Below are 24,916 nucleotides of genomic sequence, written 5' to 3' on the forward strand. Positions count from 1 at the left end.
AAGGACCCCTTCATTCTTACTGTGGAAAATCACAGCAGCAAGGTGGATTTTGGAGTCACGTGGGCAAGTCACATGTCCATGCATGACTCAGTTCTTTACAGGTAGAGCAGCCATTGCTCACATGCTCCCATGAATGTCCCCAGGGAGGCTCCTCATATGTGGATTGGAGTCTCCCAAGGTCCATTGTCAGTTAAGTGTTTGGAGTCTCTGAAGGTCCATTACCAGTTAAGTGTTTCTTGATTGGGCATTTAACCTGAAGAGTCCTTTCTCAATGAGCTGGCTAAATGCTTCACTGATGCTACTTAGAATCAAACACACTGAGATACAAGTACATAGGGAATATTCATAACTTCAAATACAAAAATGATACAAACTTACAGACAGCATAATCATAACCAGAAAATTACAACCTTTTCATAGACACCTTCTTGACCTCCTTTGTACAAGATTTGGTGCCACTACAAGACCTCGGCTGCAACAATGATCTATACGGTCACAGTTCATGTCAATGACGTCACATGCTGCTTGTCCAGGTTGGAGGCTTCAATGAAGGGCCAAATTTAGGTGCTTAAAGGTGTAAGTCGGTTCCTAGTGGGGTTTTCAAAGAAATTAGGTTGAAATCAAAAGGAATTAGGTGCCTAGGCACTTTTGAAAATCTCTCTAGGGGCCTAAATACTTTTAAAAATTTGGCCTGAAGAACCATCTTACATGACATTAGAGAGATTCGTTGGATGAGATTGTTAACTATGTTTGAGAGATCATCAAAGTGGCAGGCAGATGTATTCCAGAATCTAAAACTGAGTTAAAACAAAAAGAATGAACCTAGAGCGTAATGAGCGACTAAAGGAAGAAAATGCATTTGCTAAAGTTAATCTTACACACCAAATGTTGACAGTGCTCCGGAATACATACACAGAGAGAATTGTGAATGCTGGTGCCTATTAAATAATATCTGCTAAAAAAGTAGAGCTGTCTGAACTACTCACTGCAAACAAATTATCGAAGGATTTTTTTTCCTGTTGGTGCGGCATTCACAAACCAAGCCTGATTCCAAAAGATATATTTCTTATTTGCAAGTGCTCATCAAATAATTTTTATGAAAACATTTCAGCCCAGTGGTTTTCATGATCTCTTCACTTTGGCTGTTGTGCTATTTGTTAATCATGTTGTATTATTTGTCACGTAAGTCACATGGTACTATTTCTGCTTACTGCTGATGGGATGGTGGAAAAAGAAATGACAAATAGTAAAAAACACAGAGGAAAATTCATTCCTAGGTAGAAACCTGCACATGACCTTTGATTATAAGTCCAAGGCTAAAGTAAGAGAATGGAAAAAAGGGAACTTTATTAAGTAGTGCTTAAGTGATAGATAAGTCATATGCAGGCTCTCTGCACAGGAGTGAATTTTGCCATTCCCCAGATATTTGTGTGAACAAAAATCCATTTGTGTGAATGATCATAAATAGGCCTTACCTCTGAAATTCAGATTCAGAGCCAGATCTGGATTCAGATTTGAGCTTCCCTAAAGTATGATGTAGTTCAGATTTGATGTTCTGGGTCAGGCCATCTCTGTTATTGGTTGCTCTAGAGATATAAATGTAGCATTGACAACTTTTGTGACTTTTCTGTGAGTCTTGTAATATTTGTTGTTTTTCTTAAAGCCCTGGCTCCTGAAGTGTTGTGATTGCATCTCAGCTTTCAGGTTTCCTGTGTTTTAAAAATAAGATTCTAGCCTTCATCATTGTGAAGAAAAGCTTCAGAATGTAAACGCTAAAGGCTCCAACAGCAAAGAGCAAATAAAGAGAGCTCAGAATGTGCTATTTTTATATAATCTCCTGGTTCTTTGGTGCCTTGCCTCATGATTTTTGAATACTTGGGGTTGGCAATTGGCAGAGCTCTTGAGATCTGCAAGTTGCTGAGCACCTCTTGGGAGTGCCCCTGAAGTCTGTAGAACTTGTGAGTATTTGGCACCTTAGGAGACGCACTAAGCATCTTACAGGCTCAGGTTCAGAGAATCTAGTACAGCACTATACTCATATTCTGAACCTCAGTTATCTCAGACTTTATCTAGAACAGGCTCATGTCTTGTGGCTTCATGACGCTGAATATCTGAAACCTCAGTCATTAAAACCCATCCAGTTCTTTGACGACGATCACCATGGAAATCAATGGCCCCATTTTTTCTTAATCCAGGAGAAAAGTATGAGTTTAAAATGTGTGTGTGTGGGTCTCCTAAGGTGCCAAATACGGGAACGGGGGATGCGGGGGCGGGGGGAAGTGTTAGGGTTGGTGTAGGGAGGTAGAGGGTAGAAGACTGTATTAGCTTTAGATCATGCACAGTATAATTTAGCCTCTTTTATTTTGCATACTAGGAAAGCACAATATTTTTTGGAGTGGAAGAGGGTAATTGTACTCAGACTGAATAGTATCTTAACCCTCTTCACTTTGATCAAACATTCAGTCATGTATTAAAAGCCTCAGAGACTTGCAGTGGGAGTGCAAACAGAATTTATTGTATAATCGATATTACATAAATCCATAAATAATCTCTGAGGTGTAATAGATGTAAGCTCACAAGGAAAACCATACACAAAAATGGTAATGAAATGAGATAGGGTAAATTAAAGCTGCCTTTGGAATAGCATGAAACTATGTCTCAACAAAGTAGTCTTATTTTATCCTGAGTCTGATGGTGAAAAAATGAGCAGTTATCCCAGTATGCTGGGAGGGATATCACATGGAACATATGCTGATTCTAACCTCTGAGATGCATACATGTTGTAAAAGGTGGCTTTTGCATAAGTGAGGCCCAAGACTGGAAGTACAAGGGTATTTCAGGACAGCACTGAAATTCAATTGCAGTGCTGTCCGGGAACACTTATACAGTGATTTGTCTATAGAAAACTAGGCTCTCTCCACTGTTTCTATTTCCTCACTTTCATGAGCAGCATGATCATCTAAATTCATTCGATTCTTGGGAGGAGGAGAAGGACTGTGTCTTTATTTGCTGTCTCAACTCTGAGACCTGGGCTCAATTCACTAGATTACTAATAAAATACTTTTCTATATTATTTTTTAAGACTCAGTACTTAGTTCAGATCTCTAACAGCCACCGCCATTCCGAGTTTTGAAATAAACTAATGTTATGGCTAAGGAGTGGTGTCACCCTTTTTAATCACATTGCGACATCTCCAGTGGTGTGAATGCTTGCAGCCATTCTTGGACAGTGGAGGGAGGCGTTCTATCAGCTGATCAAAGGCACAGTTGCAGCCAGCACTCCTGGAGTTCTCACACAAACATAACTTTTTGTTAGCATAGGCAGGGGGTGCTTTACAGAGTCCCCCCGCTGGATCATGTGAGCCCCGCTGGATCATGAAGTTGCACTCCTTTTTAGTCAAGTCCACCTGCTCCTGGACAGCCGGGTCTCCAAGCTAGGGCAGAAAGGGTGATGCCACCATACTGTGTGTGGTGAGTGGAAAATCAATTTTGGGCTTGTCTAACCTGGCGTAGCAAAATTTTGTACAGGAGTGTGATTTGTAAAGTGCTCTAATGTGCTGCACTCTATCTGCCCTGTGCAGACCCTGCTGGCGCACTTGAAAGATACCTACTTCACATGAATGTAGTCCACTACGTTAACACAAACTAGTTACCTTTTAGAGTGTGATGTAAACTAGGTATCTTTCCATTCATACCAGCAGGTTGACACAGGGACAGTTAGAGCCCAACACATTAGAGCGCTCTACAAATCATAGTTCTCTAGAGCACTTTGCTGAGCCCTATAGACAATCCTTTATTATGCCTAAGCAGCAGTGAAATGGTTAACATGTCTGTGGAAGATTCTTCCCCCTATTGGCTGTCTGTGCAGCTACTTCCCCATCTCCACAAGGCTCTCCTAATAAATGGCAGCAACTGTTACATAGTTGATGATTCAAATCTTTCAGCATCTCGTTACCCGCCTTTTCATTTTAACTGCAGAAGTTATTTCCAATAACGTAATTCTTGTATTAATGAAATCTGCCATTATCGCACTATAAAAACTGAACACATACCATTCTGTCTCATTCACTGCAACAGATGCAGTCATTTGAAAAAAATTACAGGGAATGATGTGAGTTTCAATTATAAAGACATTTCCCTAAAAATAGAATTTGTGGCTAAATGCAGCTCAGCTAGTGATATGAAATGAACGGGATTTAGAAAAAAAAATCCTTTCTTTGATATAGAATTTTTCTGACATTCAAATCTGGCTCCAGACAGTGTCTCATGCAATATGTGTAAGTCCTCTGTGACATACACTTCTTCTTTCTTTTGATCACTAGGATAGATATACAGTCGCTGTACATGGCGTACCCATATACAGGACTCACAGTCCTTTTTTAACCTGCTCTGCTATTACCTTTCTCTAAACAATGTACACAGAAAACTGAAATAAAACCATAAAAAGTTAATCAAAGCAGATGGGTAAATCTATATGTATTTTCAGTATAAATATTGATTTTAAGATATCGCTAGCATTTATTAAGTCATCAAGTGTGCCTTATACTCCTGAGTTAACATAGGGCTGGGGTAGAGCCTCACTCTTCCATCAGGGGCTCATAGCACTGTGTCTTAATAAGATCCCTGAATACCTCCTGGAGCTGCCAGGAACACAGGGAATTTCTCAGCAAATTTCTCTTGAGGGAGTGCAGTATATGCTCCTCTCCATTGCTGGCTGACCCAGCTCTGCTGGCTAGTGCAGGGATAAGTATAGTCCTACTGCCCACCTTCCCCTCTTGGGTTTGTGGCATTCTATGATCTCTCAGTGCTTGAGGTGCTTGGAAGACCCTGCTTTATTCTGTGTCTGGTTCCAAATGGCAACAACAGCTTCACAGCCCTCTGACCACACTCTGTCTGGGAAGCTCAGCCCTTAAAGGCACAGTCCCCAATACCACAGGAGTGGCTAGCACAGCTAGCCAGGTACAGGCCTGGCACTCAGGGGATTACAACCCTGTGACAGTAGCTAGCCCCTGTAAGGCTCACAAAACCTGCACTCTTTGTGCCCTCCTACCCATGTGTGCTTGTGGAGGGTTCAGCTGCAGCCTCAACTGTGTGTATCAGACTTCAGCCCCTACAGTGAAGCTAACCGGGATTTCTGTTCAATCCAACATAAATCTTCTGCTTAATTTCATGTTATTTGTCCTACTTATACACCCTTTCATCACCCTTTACAATTCCATCCCCCATCACAATACGTAGGAACATACTCGGACCTCGGTTTCAATCTGTGCAAAGTTCTGTCTACAGGCTGAGTTCTGCCAGCAGTTTTTCCCATGGAACCCACTGAAGAGGGCAACGAAGAGCAGACTTTGGCCACAAGTACCAACGGTGAATAAACACAGAAATCAGCCTGTCAAAATTCCAGAAGTGCATCCATAGTCCATGAAATCATCTCACTTTGACCATGAAGGAATGAGAAAAGAAAATGTAAATGCAAAGATCTGCCTCCCCTGAAAAGAACAGTTAGTTATTTCTGGTAATAACAACAACAATAATCTAAATCCACTGTTTGAATATTATTATAGTTTATAGGGTAATTCTGGCTTCTGTATTTTAGTAAAGTAAAAAAGAAGAGTTACCATAGGACGGGACCAAAGTCTCGAAATGTTATTTTGAAACATTGGACCGATTGGGGAGGACCTTTTCTCTCTTGATTTTTGGCCCTGTGAGAATGAAAGTTCTCACTGTTTAATTCTTGAACTCGTTTACATTCAATGAAAAGTTAATAGACAAAAAAAGATATATCTTGAAAAAAGCAACTTAACTTTTTAGTTTCCATGTCTTATAAATGATTATCTCACCTGCTGAGTATTATTGAACACATTATCTGATATATTTTACCACTCCACTTTCCACTTGCAAAGAATCCAAATACTCAGGGTCTATGTGACCAGATTGAATTTCACACTCAGGCAATTTTTTCTTTGTTATTCATGCTGTGTGGTTTGCACTTAAGTCACATGGCATTTTTTCTGCTTCCTGATTGGATGACTGACATGTTAAAAAGGTTACAAAATGATGAGTAGCAAACAGTAAACAACAAAATAATGAATAGCCTTCTTCATTTGTGAGGATGGACAAGTGTATAAAGAGCACCCATTCTACAACATTTGTGTGAAGAAAACCATATTCACATTATTATTGCAAACAGCAAAGAGAAAAGGGACAGTATCATGGAATATTCATTAAAACTGTCCCCCTTAGCCTCATTGGGCCAAATTCTGCTCTCAATAGCTCCAGAGGGCACAATTTTACAATTGTTCTTGAATTTAAAAATAGAGGATAAATCTAAAAAACAGGACAAATGAAGTAAAAAAGGAAACAGAATTGTGGTCAGACACTATGGTAATGGGTATGATAGCAAGCTAGTTAGCTATATCAAAGCAAGGGAGCAGCGCTGCTGTATTTCCCCAATAACTTAATTGAAAAAAATAAAAAGATTCATTGTTAAAACGTTCCCCAATTTTTCTAGCACTTACAGCCTCTGAAAATACTTCTTTAGTTATCATCAAAGTTGTTGTTTCCATACTTCAAGCTTACCGGGCACCAGGAAGTTTTAGAAACCTTACACAAAATCTTGGTCTCGCTATTTCTAAGCCATAGCGGTTAGACTAACTTCAGATAAACATCCATACTTCTGGATGCTTGTCCAAACCCTGAACTTTTGAAGTTCTCATATTGCTAATTAGCAATGATGCCATAGTTCTTCCAATGGCAGAATAAATCCAAAGATGCTCCAGAAACAATAGCAGAAACCTCATTTCAGCTGCAATCCTGAAGAAAAGGGAAATCACCTAAAGAATATTGAAAGCTAGGAATATTCCCTTGTGATCCAGTCTTATACATAGATTTTAAACAATTTTAAATGCTATGCTCAGTTGACAATAGCCAGTCAAACTATATTTAAAATCTTGTTTAAAAATGGATCCATTAACACAGGCTTATCATCAGTGGAGAAAAGTATATCTGCTGGACAGTGAAGGAAATGTTTTCAGGATCTGCCAAAATCTTAGTCTGATGCTAGACTACATGAAAGAAATAAACCTAAGAAAAAAGACTGATGCTAACGTTAAACAAATTAGCATTGAAATTTGCAAGGAACAACTTGGATTTCTTCCAGTCCCACATACTTTTGATCTGTGTGGATGTGAGCACAATGGGTTTGAGTCTCCTCTCACTTACAGTACATCAGTGACTATTTAAGCTAATGGAGTTGTGTCAGTAGAAAAGGAGTGCAAATGAAACGAGAATCAGACTTTCCGGGGGTATAAGTACCAGAAGGGTGTCACTTTCATGCTTTTGCAATTCAGTTATTATGTAATTGGTCCAGATTCTGGGATCGTGTAAATGTTGGTGTAAGTTACCTGGAAGGCCAACGTCTGATCTCAGTTACACTCATGTAACTCCATTGATATGAACGTTAAATTTACCCCACTGTTATATGAAGTATAATGAAAGTTTCAGATTGTGTCAGTGAAGTGCACTGTACCAACTGCAACACTGGTGAGGGTGAATCTATACTTGCAATGCAGTTCTTTCGTGAAGAAAACATTCATTCTAAGAGCTCTGGGCCAGATTCTTTTCTGGTGGAAATGATGATAGCGAAAACTGCTTTACAGTAGAATCTCAAGAGTTACAAACTCCTCAGGAATGGAGGTTGTTCATAACTCTGAAATGTTCTTAACTCAGAACAAAACATTATGTTTTTTCTTTCAAAAGTTTACGACTGAACATTCACTAAATACATCTTTGAAACTTTATTATGCAGAAGAAAGATGCTGCTTTTAACCATGTTAATTTAAATGAAACAAGCACAGAATGTTTCCTTACCCTGTCAAATCTTTTTATAAGTATCCCCTTTATTTTGTAGTAGTTTATGTTTAACACAGTACTGTAGTGTATTTTTTTTTTGTCTCTGCTGCTGCCTGATTGCATACTTCCAGTTCCAAATTAGGTGTGTGGTTGGCTGGACTGTTCCTAACTCTGGTGTTCATAACTCAGAAGTTCTACTGTACATCAGCAGCCAATTTTCACCCATCATGAATTCTGTAAAACCAGTGTAAATTAGGAGTAACTTCAATGACTTCTGTGCCGTTACTCCAGATTTACTCCAGCATAACTGTGACCAGCTTTGGTTCACAACGCTGAGTGTTCTTAGAGAAAACTTCTTTTGTTGTTTGCACAACTGCCTACAATATATATATTGTTTCAAGTATAATGTGCTGGGTAATAGCGTGAGAAGACTCTATGTTTCTGGAACCAAACCCGCTTTTTATTAAGAATAGCTTTAGGCAAACTAGGCAGCTGCCTAGGGCAGCAGGGTTGGCTGGGTCAAACCTGAGTAGTGCTGTAATCCTGTACAGCAGGTTACAATGCCACTCATTCAAATTTGGCCTGACCACCTCTCTATCTTGGTGGAGGAGCAGCTGGGCCAAACCTGAATGAGTGGCTCTGCGACATGTTGCTTGCCCCCCATTTCTACCATAACCATCGAACCATCAGAAAGCACACTGTGCCCTGCCCCTCCCCCCCAAAATTCCAGTGTTCTCCCCTCCCCTGGTTGAAAACCTCTTTTTTGGGTGGGCAGCATATTGTCTTGAGCATCCTCAGATTAAAAGAACTATTTACAGAGTTGCTGCAAATGCAGCTAGCATTCTAGTCATGTGCATATAGATTAACCTCCTGGTGTCTCCTTCAAAGTCTTCCCTCCTTGAACCTGTGCTCCGCCCTCCAACTTCCAGGCCAGTTGCTACACACCTATGCCTTTTGTTTGTTCAGTAAAGCTAAAGGAGTTCAGCAAAGAAATACCAATAGTTAAAGCAGGTAAAAGATGCGAAAAGAATTTTACATTTTACATTCATTTTAGAAAATGGAAACATTCTTGCAGTATCTGTATCTTCCAACATCCACATATTAGTTTCCATAAAATTATAGAGGGGAGTCAAAGAAGCCATAGTTGATGTCTAAAGTCTGATTTTTGAAAAAGGCATATTACTTATAGGTTCCATTGATAGTTTAGTTGACAAATCCTCCTCTCTGGGCAGGATATGATTTCTCTGTGGTCTGAATTGGGAAAATCCACCATGCATGGATCTACCCACGCCTGTTTGTAAAATGGGGGGTAGTCAGTCGCCTGAGGTCCAACGAGGGGGAGTGATGGCTGCTGAAATGCACATTGCTCCTGTCAACTCTATTTCTAGAGAATACTAAGGAAAGAGACTAGAGCTAGTGCCTATATTAACTACTGTATAAACTTGCCTTTTATGGTGGCTCACTCCCCTTATTTCCCTTTACGCTGTGTTTCTAATAGTGCACATTTTGTTTTCCAGAAAATGGTGTGGGTGAGTGTGGTACGATAAAGATGCTCTAATGATTGGTTAGGGGCAAGTCCTGCTCCCTACACTAAATCCAAGCAGTGCTTAGAATTCCCCACAGTAACCTCTACACAGGCTGAGGAGTGGCAACAGTACAGCTCTGCAATTGCTGCTACAGCCTCAGGACACATTAGTGTCTGCTCACTTGCACTCCTCTTACATTGCGGTGAGGAATGGCAGGTGGACCAGCACAGTCATGGATCCACTGGCTCCAGATGCAACCCACCCTTCCCCCACGGTGGTGCATAGGAACCTCTGGCAGAGTTCTGCAATGTGGGATAATTAGTATGGACCCTTGTGCAGACTCCTCCCGCAGAACTGCAACTGTTCCACTATGCCTTAGAGCATTGCATGTGAAGAGTGGCAGCATTTGCCCCTATGTCCATAGCAGGCAAACACCAGGCTGTTGTGGTTGGGCAGACCCCAAGCTGCCTAAGTACTTTCTGAACCATGAGAAGAGTTTGGCACATGGTTAGTGCAGTGATATGGACACAGAGAAGAGGACTCCAAAGTAGAATTAATCGTCTGCCGCAGGTGAGAGCCAGAAAGTGTGTTCTCCTCCCACCCCCTACTGTGTTTTAATAGGCTTTGGGGTTTTCTTTCTATTGTTTCAGATAAATAGAAAAACAGGCTGCTAAAGTAACTAGCAACTCCAATTAATTCCTTGCATTATAATTGCCGCAAATATCATGAAAAAATAAATGGTTTGATGGTTCACGTGTATTATAATTAAATTGGGTATGTGGGCGACATCAGGTTGTGAAGAAGTCTCCAGCAGTTACCATAGAAACAGAATCTCCATGCGTAGCACTGTGGAGTGGTGTGATGTGGAGTGGGGAGTTCTAACATTTAATTTAACCGGGAGGAAACAGCAAAACTGTCAGTTCAGGGTTAAATCCAGCCTGGGCTTTGGCTTTTCTGTACAGATTATCACACTGGCTTCTCTTCTGCCTTGGCAATTTGATACATGAGCTGGCAGCTGGCATACATCCTCTTGTGAGCTCTCTAAAGCTTAGAGTAAAGAAAAACTTTATAGTTGAGAAATATAATTATAAACCACTTCATAGATGCTAGAGATAAAGCAATAAGATTCCCTTGCAATAATAATTTCGCTTTGCACATTTTGACATGGGCTTGTTACCACATAAAACAAATACTTAATATGTTAGTAACCCTGAGTCTCTATTAATTAGCAATAAAATACAATGTAGTCTTTGGTATAAAACATTTCTGAAAAGCAATGTTAAGGAATATGTAATATGAATGACAATAACTCTCTGAGCAACTGGGAGCTACTTTTTTTGATTACCAGGGGAACTGTCATTAAAATGTATACTCAACTGGAACTACTGGTTTTCTAAAACTCTTATGTACAACCCAGTTTGCAAAATCACTGAAAAAATCATTAACTTTCTGAACAAAGCAAGTAAATTAATAATAATTTGCAACCCTCCTTGCCAGCAGTGAATTTCTATTATAACAGAAAGATAATTGAAAAATAATTCCAGCAATCCTTATCTGAACTCAAAAATCCCCAGCAAGCACAAAATAAACATCATCACAATGATATTTTTCTCCTGAGTTCTGCTAGCAAGTCTATGCTTCATTAGTCACATTAATATTGGATCAGGTTAATGGTAGGTCAGTTCATCAGAGAATTATAGCACATGGCGTTCACATGTTTAACAATTTCTAAATCAATTTTAAAAAAAATCTTTCCTGTGTAAATCAAAACCCCATAATAAGACTGTCATGCTAGGAACTAACGGGCCTCAGCCTGCCGCTCTTACTCATTTGAGTAAAGGCTACTGGAGTGATCAATATTTGATTGTGGCTAGAACTTGGAATGTAATTCTGCAATGTGTTCTGGGTAAAGGGTAGCATGCAGTTGTGCTAACTCAAAAGTAAAGCAAGGATTTAATTGTGACTGCTACCACAGAGTGTGATTGCAGCTCATCTAGACATACCCTAGACAGCTTTAATCTATCTAGCTAAGGTACCACACAGTGAAGCGGTGGCAGCCCAGGCTTCTGCATGCTGTAATTACCCTGGGTTCTCAATGGGCTTGTACAGCTTGTGCTGAAGGCCATGCTACCATGGCTTCATTGCTTTCGATACCCGAACGAGCTAAGTTCAGCTAGCTGGGATATATATACACCTGAGCTGTAATTAGACCCCATGATTACACTGTAGACATAACTCTGAGGGAGGGTCCAGATTTCCCCCTTGCTCCATGGGGGAAGTAAGCAGTCCCAACCTTTTCCTGGAATCACTTCACTTCTCCACACAAGAACTCCAAGGAGACTTGGAGGTCAGCATACTGTAATACGGAATATTATCAATAGTGGGGTTATCAGTGTGAACGTACTAGAGGGTTCTAAGTGCATAAAGCTGATTGTGGTAGCCAAACTGCTTATGGAAAACAAAACTGGCGTGCCATAGTACAACAGGAACTATTCATACAATCATAGAACAGGAAGACTGGAGGGGACCTTGAGCGGTCATCTAGCCCAGTCCCCTGCACTCATGGCAGCACTAAGTATTATCTAGACCAACCCTGACAGGTATTTGTCAAAACTGCTCTTAAAAATCTCCAGTGAAGGAGATTCCATAACATCCGTAGACAATTTATTCCAGTGCTTAACCACCTTGACAGTTAGGAAGTTTTTCCTAATGTCCAACCTAAACCTCCCTTGCTGCAATTTAAGCCCATTGCTTCTTGTCCTATCTTCAGAGATTAAGAAGAACAATTTTTTCTCCCTCCTCCTTGTAACACCCTTTTATGTACTTGAAAACTGTAATCATGTCCCCTCTCAGTCTACTCTTCTCCAGACTAAACAAACCCAATTTGTTCAATCTTCCCTCATAGGTCATGTTTTCTAGACCTTTAATCATTTTTGTTGCTCTTCTCTGGACTTTTTCAATTTGTCCACAACTTTCCTGAAATGTAGCACCCGGAACTGGACACAATACTCCAGCTGAGGCCTAATCAGCATGGAGTAGAGCAGAAGAATTACTTCTTGTGTCTTGTTTACAACACTCCTGCTAATACAGCCCAGAATGATGTTTGCTTTTTTTCGCAATGGCATTACACTGTTCGTTAAGGTCTCAAGAAACAGAGATGCCTGCCTGCAAAGCTTTACTCACAGAGGTAGGGCTTCCATGCATAGTGCCAGTGGAGTGAAAGGGACTATGCATGTGAGTAAAGGTTAGCAGAACTGGCCCATTAGTAACTGAATGACTCCCATCTCTCAGAGTCACATGCATTTTTTTAATGAAAAGTTCTATAAATGCCAGCAGTTCTTCCTGCAATCCTATCTGTTGTAGGCAAATAACATTTTTGTCCATGCCTCTATTTGATTCTTCCTTGATTGCCTATTCAACTTTAAGACATATGCCCACCAACAGTCCAAGTAGAAATCAAATCACTCATGTTGAATGGCACACCTCAGCTCATACATAATCATTCCCTCCTTTAGAAATCACAGAGAAAACAGCAACCTGCCACATTTGCTGAAGTCATTTAGCAGCAACCCGGTTTTATGTATGTATCGCTACCCAAGTTTCCATTTTCCCCTAGAGAATAGGATAAACATAATATTTAGCACAGAAACATTTAATTCTCAAAGCACTTTACAAACATTAACTAATTAATTATTCCTTAGAACATAAAAAACCTGAATTCAAACACTCCTGGATTTTGGTATGATAGATATTATTATCTTCAGGTTTTTTAATTAAGTAAAACCAAAGCAGAGGTAATGGTGATAAGTCATTTTCCTTGGGCCAGAGAAACTGATCCTGAGAAATGCTGAGAACCCACAGGTTCCACTAACTTCAGAAGGAACTGAGGATCAGGCACATGGAGAGAAGTAGGGTCAGGGCTCAGGAGTTTGTGGTGCCCAGTTTGGCATATGCAGCATTAGTTGACACAGTCAGATATTAAAGATAGAGGTTTGGAATTCTTTCAAATTTTGATTAAAATTTCTAGAAAGCAAGGAAGCAAGCAAGAAAGACACTGATTATATTTTCACAGTTCCCTCCACCTCCCAATTATTAGACCAGCTTTTGGATTGGTTATGATTTTGGCACATGGGAAAAAAACGTTTCACAAAGAATCTCACTCATTTCCCCCTCCCACCCCCATTTTTCAACCATATCTAATATTAAATAAAATTGGTATAGTAAGAAAGTGGAGTTTGGTTTAGACATCAGAAGCAGACACAAAACTCAGGTTTGGATTCCAATCTAAACCAAAATCCAGGAGTGTTTTTGATTTGAGCCACCTCTAATTTTGCTGAATTATAATTGCACCTTTGTGTCTTTTTTTCAAGCTGAGAATAAAATTTATGGTTTGTATTTTTTTAAATGATACTGCTTTATCAGAGTCTTTCATTGCAACCAATCAGCCTACTTCTCTCACAGGTATCACAATGGGTTATTTGCCCTATAATTTAATTAGTACCTGTCAAAAGAAATTACTCTAGCTCTGACAGAATACCAATTGCACATCATTTAAAATGCTCATTTTCCAAAGCTCTCTTTCTTGTAAAATGTATAACTTTCATTCTAAGTAGGATTGGGTGAACCAGGTCAGAAGAAATGAGATCCAGCATGAACCTTTTGAAACTGGGATCAGTACCTCTTTCCCTTCCTTTTGCCGCACAGACCCCTCTACTTCTGGTCTTATTTTGCACTCCATTACAGGTTTCAGTTGATCTCTCACTTCCTTCTCCCAGATATGGAAACAGTAGCTGGCCTATCTTTTACAAATTAGGGCCAATCCAGCTCCCATTAAACTCCTGGGGAGTCTTTTAGTTGACTTTTGTGGGAGCTGGATCAGGCTCATTCTAGCTTCCAGTGCAGCCAAAAGTTTAAAATGTATACTGGAGTGCTTCAGACCAGGGCAACCTCTCCAGGGCACAAGTTTTAACACATCAGCTAGTCCAGCAGAGGCTGTTGGGGCTGTGGAGACCCACACAGTAGATTTGCCAAGAGTAGCAAGCCGGGAGTGGAGAGAAGAGTACCATATGGGAAAACATTTATTGCCAGATCCATATGATGGTGGCAGGACAGTAGAGCTAAGAATAATTTAGGAGAGCAAAAGGCTGCACTGGGGCAGGGGAAGGATCAGGTTGGCTTGGCTGGAAAAATAAAAAGGAAATTACTGAGAGGGCCTGATCCAAACCCCTTTGAAATCGGTGGACAGACTCTGAGTGGGCCTTGGATCAGGCCCAGTATGGAAAATGGGGGAAACAGAACTAAGAACTTTCACATGTATTATTGTAGCCATGTTGGTCCCAGGATATTAGAGAGACAAGTTGGTCCAATAAAAGATATTACCTCACTCACCTTGTCTCTCTAAAATCCCAACTTTTGTCAGTTTAGTCAAAGTAATCCTCCTGGGTTTCACCCGTTAGGGATTTCTTTGAATAACAGTGAACATTTAAGATACAGAGGTTATGTAGAATTGTACAGTGGCATAATCCAGTGTAACAAATTTTAGGAAGTGAATATGTCATTCATTTAATTTTCCTAAGTCTTTCCAAAGGTTGTAAGAAAAATTTTCATTGAAGAAAATGTAATTGTGCTACCTATTGCTGCTACAATTGTATTTAATAGCAGACAGAAATGTCGAATCTTCTTTGAGGACTCTGGAAGAACTAATGGGGCCTCCTAATCATGTCTGAATAATACAATTATTTCCAATTTATAAGTAATCCAAGGGAAAAAAAAATCCTAAGTCTCAGTTCTTGGGCAAAGAACAAAGAACCTTGTCTCTGTAATGTATCAGTAACCCCTATTATGTGCTACAGTAGTTTGAAATGTCATCATTGTATGAATGACTCCATTTACATCCAAGAGCTCATCTATATTTATCATTCAAAACAAATTAAAAACAAATTTTGTACACTTCAGATGGCTCTGTATTTCATCACCCTCTGCTGTATCTGATTCTACAATCCTTAATCAAAAGCTTGAAGCTGTATCTATGGTCACTTTCATGTGTTTCAGTCCACAGTGTTCCTTCTTTAAAGACACCTTACTATACATAAAGGCATGGCTGCTTGTGATTAGAATAATGGACACTGCTTTCTATGTACTGTATGAATGGAAAATGTGTCCTTGAAGAACCCATCCTCAAGCTGTGTATCATCCTTTTTTTTCATTCTTCCTGTTAAATTTTACTTGATGAGAACAGAAATACTGTAGTAGGTTTTCAGTATTACTTGGCTCAAACCTATTTGAATTAAGACAGGTACCCCAAAGGTAGATTTATTTTCAATCATCTTCACCACAGAACATCATTAAATACTTTATGACTAGTTTAATTTGCTTCTATCTAATAGATTAAAACATCTGCTGGAATTTATTATTACTATAAAAATATATCTGAGTCAGTACTGAGTTGACTGGCCCTCACTGTTGGATGCTTAAAGACATTGTTTTACTTTAGTGAGCTTTTGCAAAGCTCATGTGAATTCAATTAAGGTAGTTTAGTATTTATCAGTCCAGTTATTCACATAAATAATGGTATCATAGCATTAACAGAGTAGTGAATAGGAGAGTTATGATAGCCATGGAACTTACATAATAATCCCCTGTTTTCAGAAATGCATAGCTATAATTGAGGAAAACCTACAAAATGTGTTCTGCTATTATTCATTCTGATTTTTAAATGAATTCACTTTGACTCTGCTCACAATTCATTTGTGTTTTCTTTCCAATAATGTTCTAGCAAATGAGTTCACTAGTAGAAACATTAATTGAAATGGTGATTTTAAAGTAAATATTAAAGAACATTCATGGATAGAAAATTTTGAATTCCACGTTCAAATATTCAGACCGGTTGTGATTTTAAGAGTTAAAATCAACAGACAGGAAACAAACATACAACATGGCCTATGAACCCTTCCAACAGGTTTGATACAAAATTTTAAATTGTTAAAATTAACTGCTTACAAAGAAGCTACAGGCAAAGAATTATTTGCAAAATGTATTCAGCAAAAGATTAAGAAAAATAAGTACGTTTAAGAAAATCATGATTGCTTTGTGGACAATTCACAAATGGAAGAAGACGTGAAGACATTGATGAATGTTTGATTAGGAATTGCTCACCAGATGTTCTTACAACTTTCTCAAAAGTGCATCTTTAGGCTTAACATTTTTCCGTTTGGTCTCAGCCCACAGGTAAATTTTTTAGAAAATCAGAGCAAGACCCAGGAAAAGTAAAAAAATTATAGACCCCCATTCTTTCTTAAACAGCAATCTGCGAATCTTTAGGAACACTATTTTTCAAAACCTTTCATGAAAATTTGGTATGCATTTTCTCAGTGCATAAAAGACACAATTGGCCCATGGAAAACAATAATGTTTAAGTACAGCGATTCAAAGGAAAGAAGAAACATGGAAATAAGCAAAAATGCCTAAATGGACCATGAGTAGATAGTAGACTATTAACTAGACATGAGTTTGAAATACAATATGACAGCAAAAAGACAATTCAGTTTTGTATCATATATAGATTGTTCATGTCATGAATATCATGACTTCAGAAATAACACTTGTAACATTATGCTTGGTTCCATGCATATCATTACTAAATTTAAAATATTAAGAAAACAGAGGGAATCCACTGAAAAATGACAAAAATGATTAAGAGACATGAAAGAGTGAATTGGGACTAAAAGTATGAAATACTCCAAGAAAAGCTATATTAAGCACACACAATCCCAATGAAGATGTGGTTGCTCAACACTTTTGAAGTCAGGTCACTTTTATTTAGAAACATAGATGTAGACTTAGGATGTAGCTATTTTTGGATAGCCAAGCTTGAAAGTTTGGTGCATGGTACTTTGAGAATTTGCTAGTTGTAGACTGAGTTTGGCCACTTAAATCACGTGCTGTTGATCTGCTCTCAAATGGGATGACTCCCAAAGCCACAAATTGCTATCAAGATGTCCATGCAAATACTTCCTTTGCAAATACTCATGTAAGTATTTATTTACACAAGTATTTCAAACACTTTGTTTTAGGCCCAGATATTCTTGTGAACACTAACTCTCGGACTTGAAAAGTGGACATGGAAAGTGAACAAAAGAGATCATGAACACTGTCAAAGCAAACGCCGGGCTTTTATTTTAAGGAATGTTTGCAAATACTTTGCTCAGTACTCCTCTGTCTCTGTTACAAAGGAAGGAGCTTCTGCAATGGCTCTTCCCAATGGCAGCTCTAAATTGTACAGGTTAACTTAACTGGCAGAATCATTTACAGAAGTATCTTTTAATACAACTCTGCATGGACATTAATGTGCCAGTTAATGGCAAACTTGATTCCACAGGTTTTTCAAAGTAGAGAATTAAATGCAAGAATGTGAGAAACAATGTGTAATCTATCAATAATAAATACTAAAAAATAATAATAAATAATAAATAAATTAAAAAATCATGGCTTAGATAGGTCTGTCTCAGTTAAAAAGAATGTAAACTTCATATCTTAAAACCATCCTATATCATATGTAGGCCTGACAAAATTTGATTTTTATTTTTGATATTATCCATCATCATTATAAACATTTATTTTTAAGCATTTTATATATTTTTATATATTTAAATGTTCATAGTTGTGGGAAATTTTGGGGGTCGGGTCATTCAAGGGGTTTGTTAGATAATAATTACTTAATGACAGTAGATGCTGAAATTCAAAACGTTTTAGCTTTACAACCATTAAAACACAAATTGACACTAATTGACAGAATCACGTCATAATATACAAAGTAAATATCCTTCAATCAAACTCTAAATTCTCAAGCAGCAATTTCCTTATTCTATCTGTACATTTTGATTATTATTGAGGGAAATAATAATATTTGTGTGTATAGGGCTGTCAAGGTTCCTTCCTCACTCTGAATTCTAGGGTACAGATGTGGGGACCTGCATGAAAAACCCCCTAAGCTTATTTTTACCAGCTTAAGCTAAAGCTTCCCGAAGGTACGAACTATTTTACCTTTTGTCCCTGGACTTTATTGCTGCCTCCACCAAGCTGTTAAAATATAACTTGGAAAGAGCCCATTTGGAAACGTCTTTCCCCCTAAAATCCCCCCAAGCCCTACACCCCCTTTCCTGGGGAAGGCTTGATAAAAATCCTCACCAGTTTGCATAGGTGAACACAGACCCAAACCCTTGGATCTTAACAACAAGGAAAAAGCAATCAGGTTCTTAAAAGAAGAATTTTAATTGAAGAAAAAGTAAAAGAATCACTTCTGTAAAATCAAGATGGTAAATACCTTACAGGGTAATCAGATTCAAAACACAGAGAATCCCTCTAGGCAAAATCTTAAGTTACAAAAAGACACAAAAACAGGAATATACATTCCATTCAGCACAACTTATTTTATCAGCCATTTAAACAAAACAGAATCTAACGCATCTCTAGCTAGATTGCTTATTAACTCTTTACAGGAGTTCTGACCCACATTCCTGCTCTGGTCCCGGCAAAAGCAACACACAGACAGTGAGAGAGAATCCTTTGTTTCCCCCCCCCTCCAGCTTTGAAAGTATCTTGTCTCCTCATTGGTCATTTTGGTCAGGTGCCAGTGAGGTTATCTTTAGCTTCTTAACCCTTTACAGGTGAAAGGGTTTCTCCTCTGGCCAGGAGGGATTTAAAGGTTGTTAGCCTTCCCTTTATATTTATGACAAGGGTGAAATGGATGTTTACTGACATTTACCAATAACATTCTAATACTTCTAAGCCTAATCATGTGCCTAAATATATTTCTCAAAGAAAAACTTGTATATTCTGGATCCATTCATTCCTATCAGACAGAATACAGTGAGTTGTGAGGGGAGACCATGACTAGTCATGTTATATCAATATCGTTTGTTTGCTCTAAATACAGCAATTTAATTGCAGTGAAATGTGTCCATACCACTTTGTTATGGCACTTTCATTGTTAATCATTGCACACCTCAGTATTAGTCTGAATTAACCACTCAGCATTCTGGGCTCATATCCCACGGTGTACTGCTCTGCTGCTCTACTGTGTGCTCTATTTTTTCATGTGGTACATTCTGGGACAAATACCAGACCCTAGAGGAATTCTGGGACTTGGAGTCAAAATAACAAACTCCCATGATTCCTCATCTGCCATCCATTCATTTTGTCAGCACTGTTTTCAAACTGGTGTCAGGAAGCTTGGAGGACCCAGTGATAATCATGACAATCACTAATCTGGACAGGATGAGGCTCATGCATTTGGAGTTGCACAGGCAGGTGGATTTGGCTCTGCAGTTTCATGCAGCTGGTGCTGCCCTGGCAATTAAGATAATGGTGGAGCAGGAAGATGAATGCAGAGCATTTATCTGGAGCAGCTTTACTCGGTGGAGCACTGCTCCTGGCCTCTGCCAACTACTAGCAACCAGTAGGACAGGGTAGTGATGCAGAATTGGGATGACCAGCAGTAGCAACAGAACTTCAGGGTGACAAAGGCTATTTCCCTACAAATCTGTGCAAATATCATCCTGGAGCTGCAGTGCATTCTATGTTCATAAGTTTTAAGTTTAAAAAAGAGAACTTGAGGCAAAGACAGGGTCATAAAGCTTGGCAATGAGCCAGAGGTTATTGATTGCTTTGACACAGATCAAGTTAGCAAACTGTGATAAGGACTATCGATGGGATAAATGTGCCTATTCTTTGCCCCCCCCCTCCACCAGGCCAAATGCTTTTATCAACAGGAAGGTTATTTCTCAGTTTAGTTTTATAAAGTTTATTAACTATCCTTAACAACAGCAACTAATAGTATAGGATAAAAGAAAGCAGAAAATGGTATTGGACTATGATTTGGCTAACACAAACTAGACAAGTATCAGAGGGGTAGCTGTGTTAGTCTGTATCCACAAAAACAACGAGGAGTCCGGTGGCACCTTAAAGACTAACAGATTTATTTGGGCATATGCTTTCATGGGTAAAAAACCCACTTCTTCAGATGCATGGAGGCAGATAGTTTACTGTCCTTTTTCCTCTGTAAAGAAGTAAAATGTGCATTGTAAATGGCTTGTCTCATTTTTGTAAAGTCCAGCCATGTCGAAGGTTGGTTTTGTATGAGAGTCTCCAGTTTTGAGAGCTCATTCTTGATCTTCTCCTTTCTGCTGTACAGGATGCTGATCGGGAGGTTCCTCAGTTTCTTTGAGTGTGTGTGGCACAATCTCTCACTATAGTCAGTGTAGTATGTTGATTGCAATGGATTTTTTACCTTCAGTCCATTTGGTATGATCTCCATCTGTTTGCACTTGGAGAGGGAGATGATGTCTGTCTGTATCTGTGCGAGTGTTTTGATGAGGTTGATGGATTTCCACTTCATATGGCTAAACTGAGTGCCTTGCATGGGGTCAAGTACCAGAGGGGTAGCCTCCATGCATCTGATGAAGTGGGTTTTTTACCCACGAAAGCTTATGCCCAAATAAATCTGTTAGTCTTTAAGGTGCCACTGGACAAACTAGACAATTGGTAGGTATAACCATTCAGCTTTCAGAATCAAATCACACAACCACAATAGAGAAAACCCTTGTACTCAAATACTATCTTGGGAAGGTGACTTTGTTTAGGTTTTTTACTAAGAACCCCTTAGAATAGGGCTTCATTTGTTCCAATTGGTTATCAACTCTGAAAGGTCTGTGGATCTATAGTAGTCAACCCCTTTGATCTATTTCCCAATGAATTATATTAGCCCCATGATCTGACTAACATTTCTAACTACCTAAAATAAACTCCCACATTTATGACAGACTGTATAGCTTGAATGTAGGTCAAAAATCTTGCACACTTGATCTCATTTTATGCCTAAATACACCTAAAACTTGAAAGGCAGTGTAAAACCATTAACTATGGTAAGCACATGTACAGTGTTCTATAATCCTAGTTAATAACAGTCACTTGTTTAGTTTTAAAGCTGTTTTACAACAATCTTGATTGAAACCTGTTACAAAACCAAGACACACACAGTAACTCTGACAATCTTTAAAACACATACACAAGCATGTCCACGTCCTTACTAATTAGGTCCCTAGTTTCAGGAAGTAGTCAACTGACTGATTTGGGTCATCGCCCAAGAGAAAATCTCTGTGTTACTTATCACCTGATCTTTGCTCTGCTGTCAACTTTCAGGTCAGTTATTGTTGACAGCAGGTGAGCTCACAGGCAACCCAAATTGCTGCAAAATAGAAAGAAATAGTTAAAGGTGCAGTCTGAGGTAGGTACTTAATGTCACCAGTAGGACTCCAAGATGGCTGGCTCAGGATATCAGTCTTCTGTCCTCTGGGCGTCTTCAGCTTTGATGAAATGATGTATTGAAGAAAATAGGCCATTTTATCCTTTCTCTACTGGGTGGTCAAACTTTTTTGCTTCTTTTTGGAGATACTGGCAAGGACCAATCAGATGGTGACCCATACTTCTTCTGAAGAGTCCAAATGTCCAACCAAAATGAGGGTTGTCCTCTCTCACCATCCAATCAGGGAATGAGACATAAGCTTTTGAGTTCTTGAAACTGGGACTAGAATTTTCCAAGGTCTTTGTGTAACACATCTTGTCATACCAACTTGTGTAAGACAAGTTAGGTTATAGCTGTTGGTACAACGATCTTGAGACATACCTTGGACAATGGTTGGTTTGCTCTGGTTAGCAACTTACTGTCACAAATTGCTTTCCATGGGTCCCATTGCAGTGCACTTCTTAGCCAGCTTTGCAGTTATGCTTGCTCATGTTTTAGTTTCTCCATCAATGCTCTGCTAGCTGCTGAAATGTTCAGTTTAAAGTTCATATAATTTATATAAAGGGCCTCCATATTCTTTGATACTCTTTAATCTCATTTTAACAGTACATTATACATTGGAAAGTTACTTCAAGAACTATTGTTCTCTAGTAAGCTGAAACAGCTGCATAAATCTTCCATTTCTGTTCTCCTTGTTTTAACAACAATGTCGGGACCTTGGTATGTATGGCTGAGCTGAGTCTGTGCATTATTTATCAAACAGTTACATTGCTGATTATTCCACACTGTGGCTGAGTGTCCTTATAAACACACAATGTGATTTCAATTTGTTTAATCTGTTGCCTCTTTCAGCACAGGTGTATTGATAGCATAAACATTCTCGATTCTAAACATTAGTCTTTCTTCATCACTGAACTAAAAGAAATCAATAGAAACTCAATCCCTTTCTTTCCTACCAGGATTGCCTATGAGGTAAACGTCATTAAAGTTTAAAATATTTTGACCAAAGCTGCATCACTTAAAGTTGACTTCCCTTTTATACACATTTTAATTATAATATTAGATTTCATTAAATTCCCCATTTTACTGCTGTATCTGGCACATCATATAATATCAATGTTTGATATTAATTTAATATGAATTTCAATTCATTTACTTATTCACAGACAGGGTAAAAAAGCTGCACCTGCAGCTCAATAACTCAATAACTTGGGTCCTTAGTTACTACAACTCCCTCCCAAGGGGGCAGGCACTCCATTTTGATCTGTTGAGAATGCTCCAGAAAATAGTCTTTATCCACAACTTCGACTTCAAGGCCCTCTGTTGTGATAAATTAAACACTTCAGAGAATAGATCTTCTCTAGCTTTTCCCCCTGAGATTTGACAGCCTCCATGTGGAAATAACTCCTCACTTTGCACAGTTACAAGTTGTCATAAATATAAAGGGAAAGGTAACCACCTTTCTGTATACAGTGCTATAAGATCCCTCCTGGCCAGAGGCAACATCCTGTTACCTGTAAAGGGTTAAGAAGCTCAGCTAACCTGGCTGGCACCTGACCCAAAGGATCAATAAGGGGACAAGATACTTTCAAATCTTGGGGGAGGGGGAGGAAGGCTTTTGTTTTGTGCTCTTTGTTTATGTGTTTGTTCTCTCTTGGGACTGAGAGAGGCCAGACAGAAATCCATCTTCTCCAACCCATCCTAATCCAAGTCTCCAATATTGCAACCAGTATAGGTAAACCAGGCAAGGAGGATTCATTTATCTTCTGTTTTTTTGTGTGTGAATTTTCCCTGTGTTAAGAGGGAGGTTTATTCCTATTTTCTGCAACTTTAAGGTTTTGCCCAGAGGGGGATCCTCTGTGTTTTGAATCTGAATACCCTGTAAAGTATTTTCCATTCTGATTTTACAGAGATGATTTTTACCTTTCTTTTTTTTTTAATAAAACCCTTCTTTTAAGAACCTGACTGATTTTTCCATTATTCCAGGATCCAGGGGTTTGGATCTTTGATGATTTTGTAACCAATTAGTCAGGATATTATTCTCAAGCCTCCCCAGGAAAGGGGGTGTATAGGGCTTGGGGGGATATTTTGGGGGGAAGACGTCTCCAAGTGGTCTCTTTCCCTGTTCTTTGTTTAAAACGCTTGGTGGTGGCAGCATACTGTTCAAGGACAAGGCAAAGTTTGTACCTTGGGGAAGTTTTTAACCTAAGCTGGTAAGAATAAGCTTAGGGGGTCTTCATGTGGGTCCCCACATCTGTACCCTAGAGTTCAGAGTGGGGAAGGAACCCTGAGACAGGTGCTAAGGGAAATCAGAAAAAAACACAAGTACTTATTATTCCACTCCTCCTAGTCTCCATCCCAACAACGATAAAATGTATCTTCTCCCACAATATCGGAGTGTCATTCTCATCTCTTCCCACTCTGAAGGTAACACATCCTTTCAATATGGTAACACATTTTATAACTTAATTCTCCAGACTATAGGGCCTCCGTAGCTTTATGGATGCTTGACGTTTTTGTAAATGTAGTTTGGGAGCTGTAGGGTGGGAAGTGACTTTCTCATGGGTGACTTTAATTTTCCTGATATCTGCTGGGAGAGCAATACAGCGGTGCATAGTCAATCCAGGAAGTTTTTGGAAAGCATAGGGGACAATTTCCTGGTGCAAGTGCTAGAGGAGCCAACTAGGGGGGGAGCTTTTCTTGACCTGCTGCTCACAAACCGGGAAGAATTAGTAGGGGAAGCAAAAGTGGATGGGAATCTGGGAGGCAGTGACCATGAGTTGGTTGAGTTCAGGATCCTGACACAGGAAAGAAAGGTAAGCAGCAGGATACGGACCCTGGACTTCAGGAAAGCAGACTTCGACTCCCTCAGGGAACGGATGTGTAGGATCCCCTGGGGGACTAACATGAAGGGGAAAGGAGTCCAGGAGAGCTGACTGTATTTCAAGGAATCCCTGTTGAGGTTACAAGGACAAACCATCCCGATGTGTCGAAAGAATAGTAAATATGGCAGGCGACCAGCTTGGCTTAACGGTGAAATCTTAGCGGATCTTAAGCATAAAAAAGAAGCTTACAAGAAGTGGAAGGTTGGACATATGACCAGGGAGGAGTATAAAAATATTGCTCGGGCATGTAGGAATGAAATTAGGAGGGCCAAATCGCACCTGGAGCTGCAGCTAGCGAGAGATGTTAAGAGTAACAAGAAGGGTTTCTTCAGGTATGTTGGCAACAAGAAGAAA

The sequence above is a fragment of the Caretta caretta genome, chromosome 3, assembly GCF_965140235.1.
Source record: "Caretta caretta isolate rCarCar2 chromosome 3, rCarCar1.hap1, whole genome shotgun sequence".
NCBI lineage: Eukaryota > Metazoa > Chordata > Testudines > Cheloniidae > Caretta > Caretta caretta.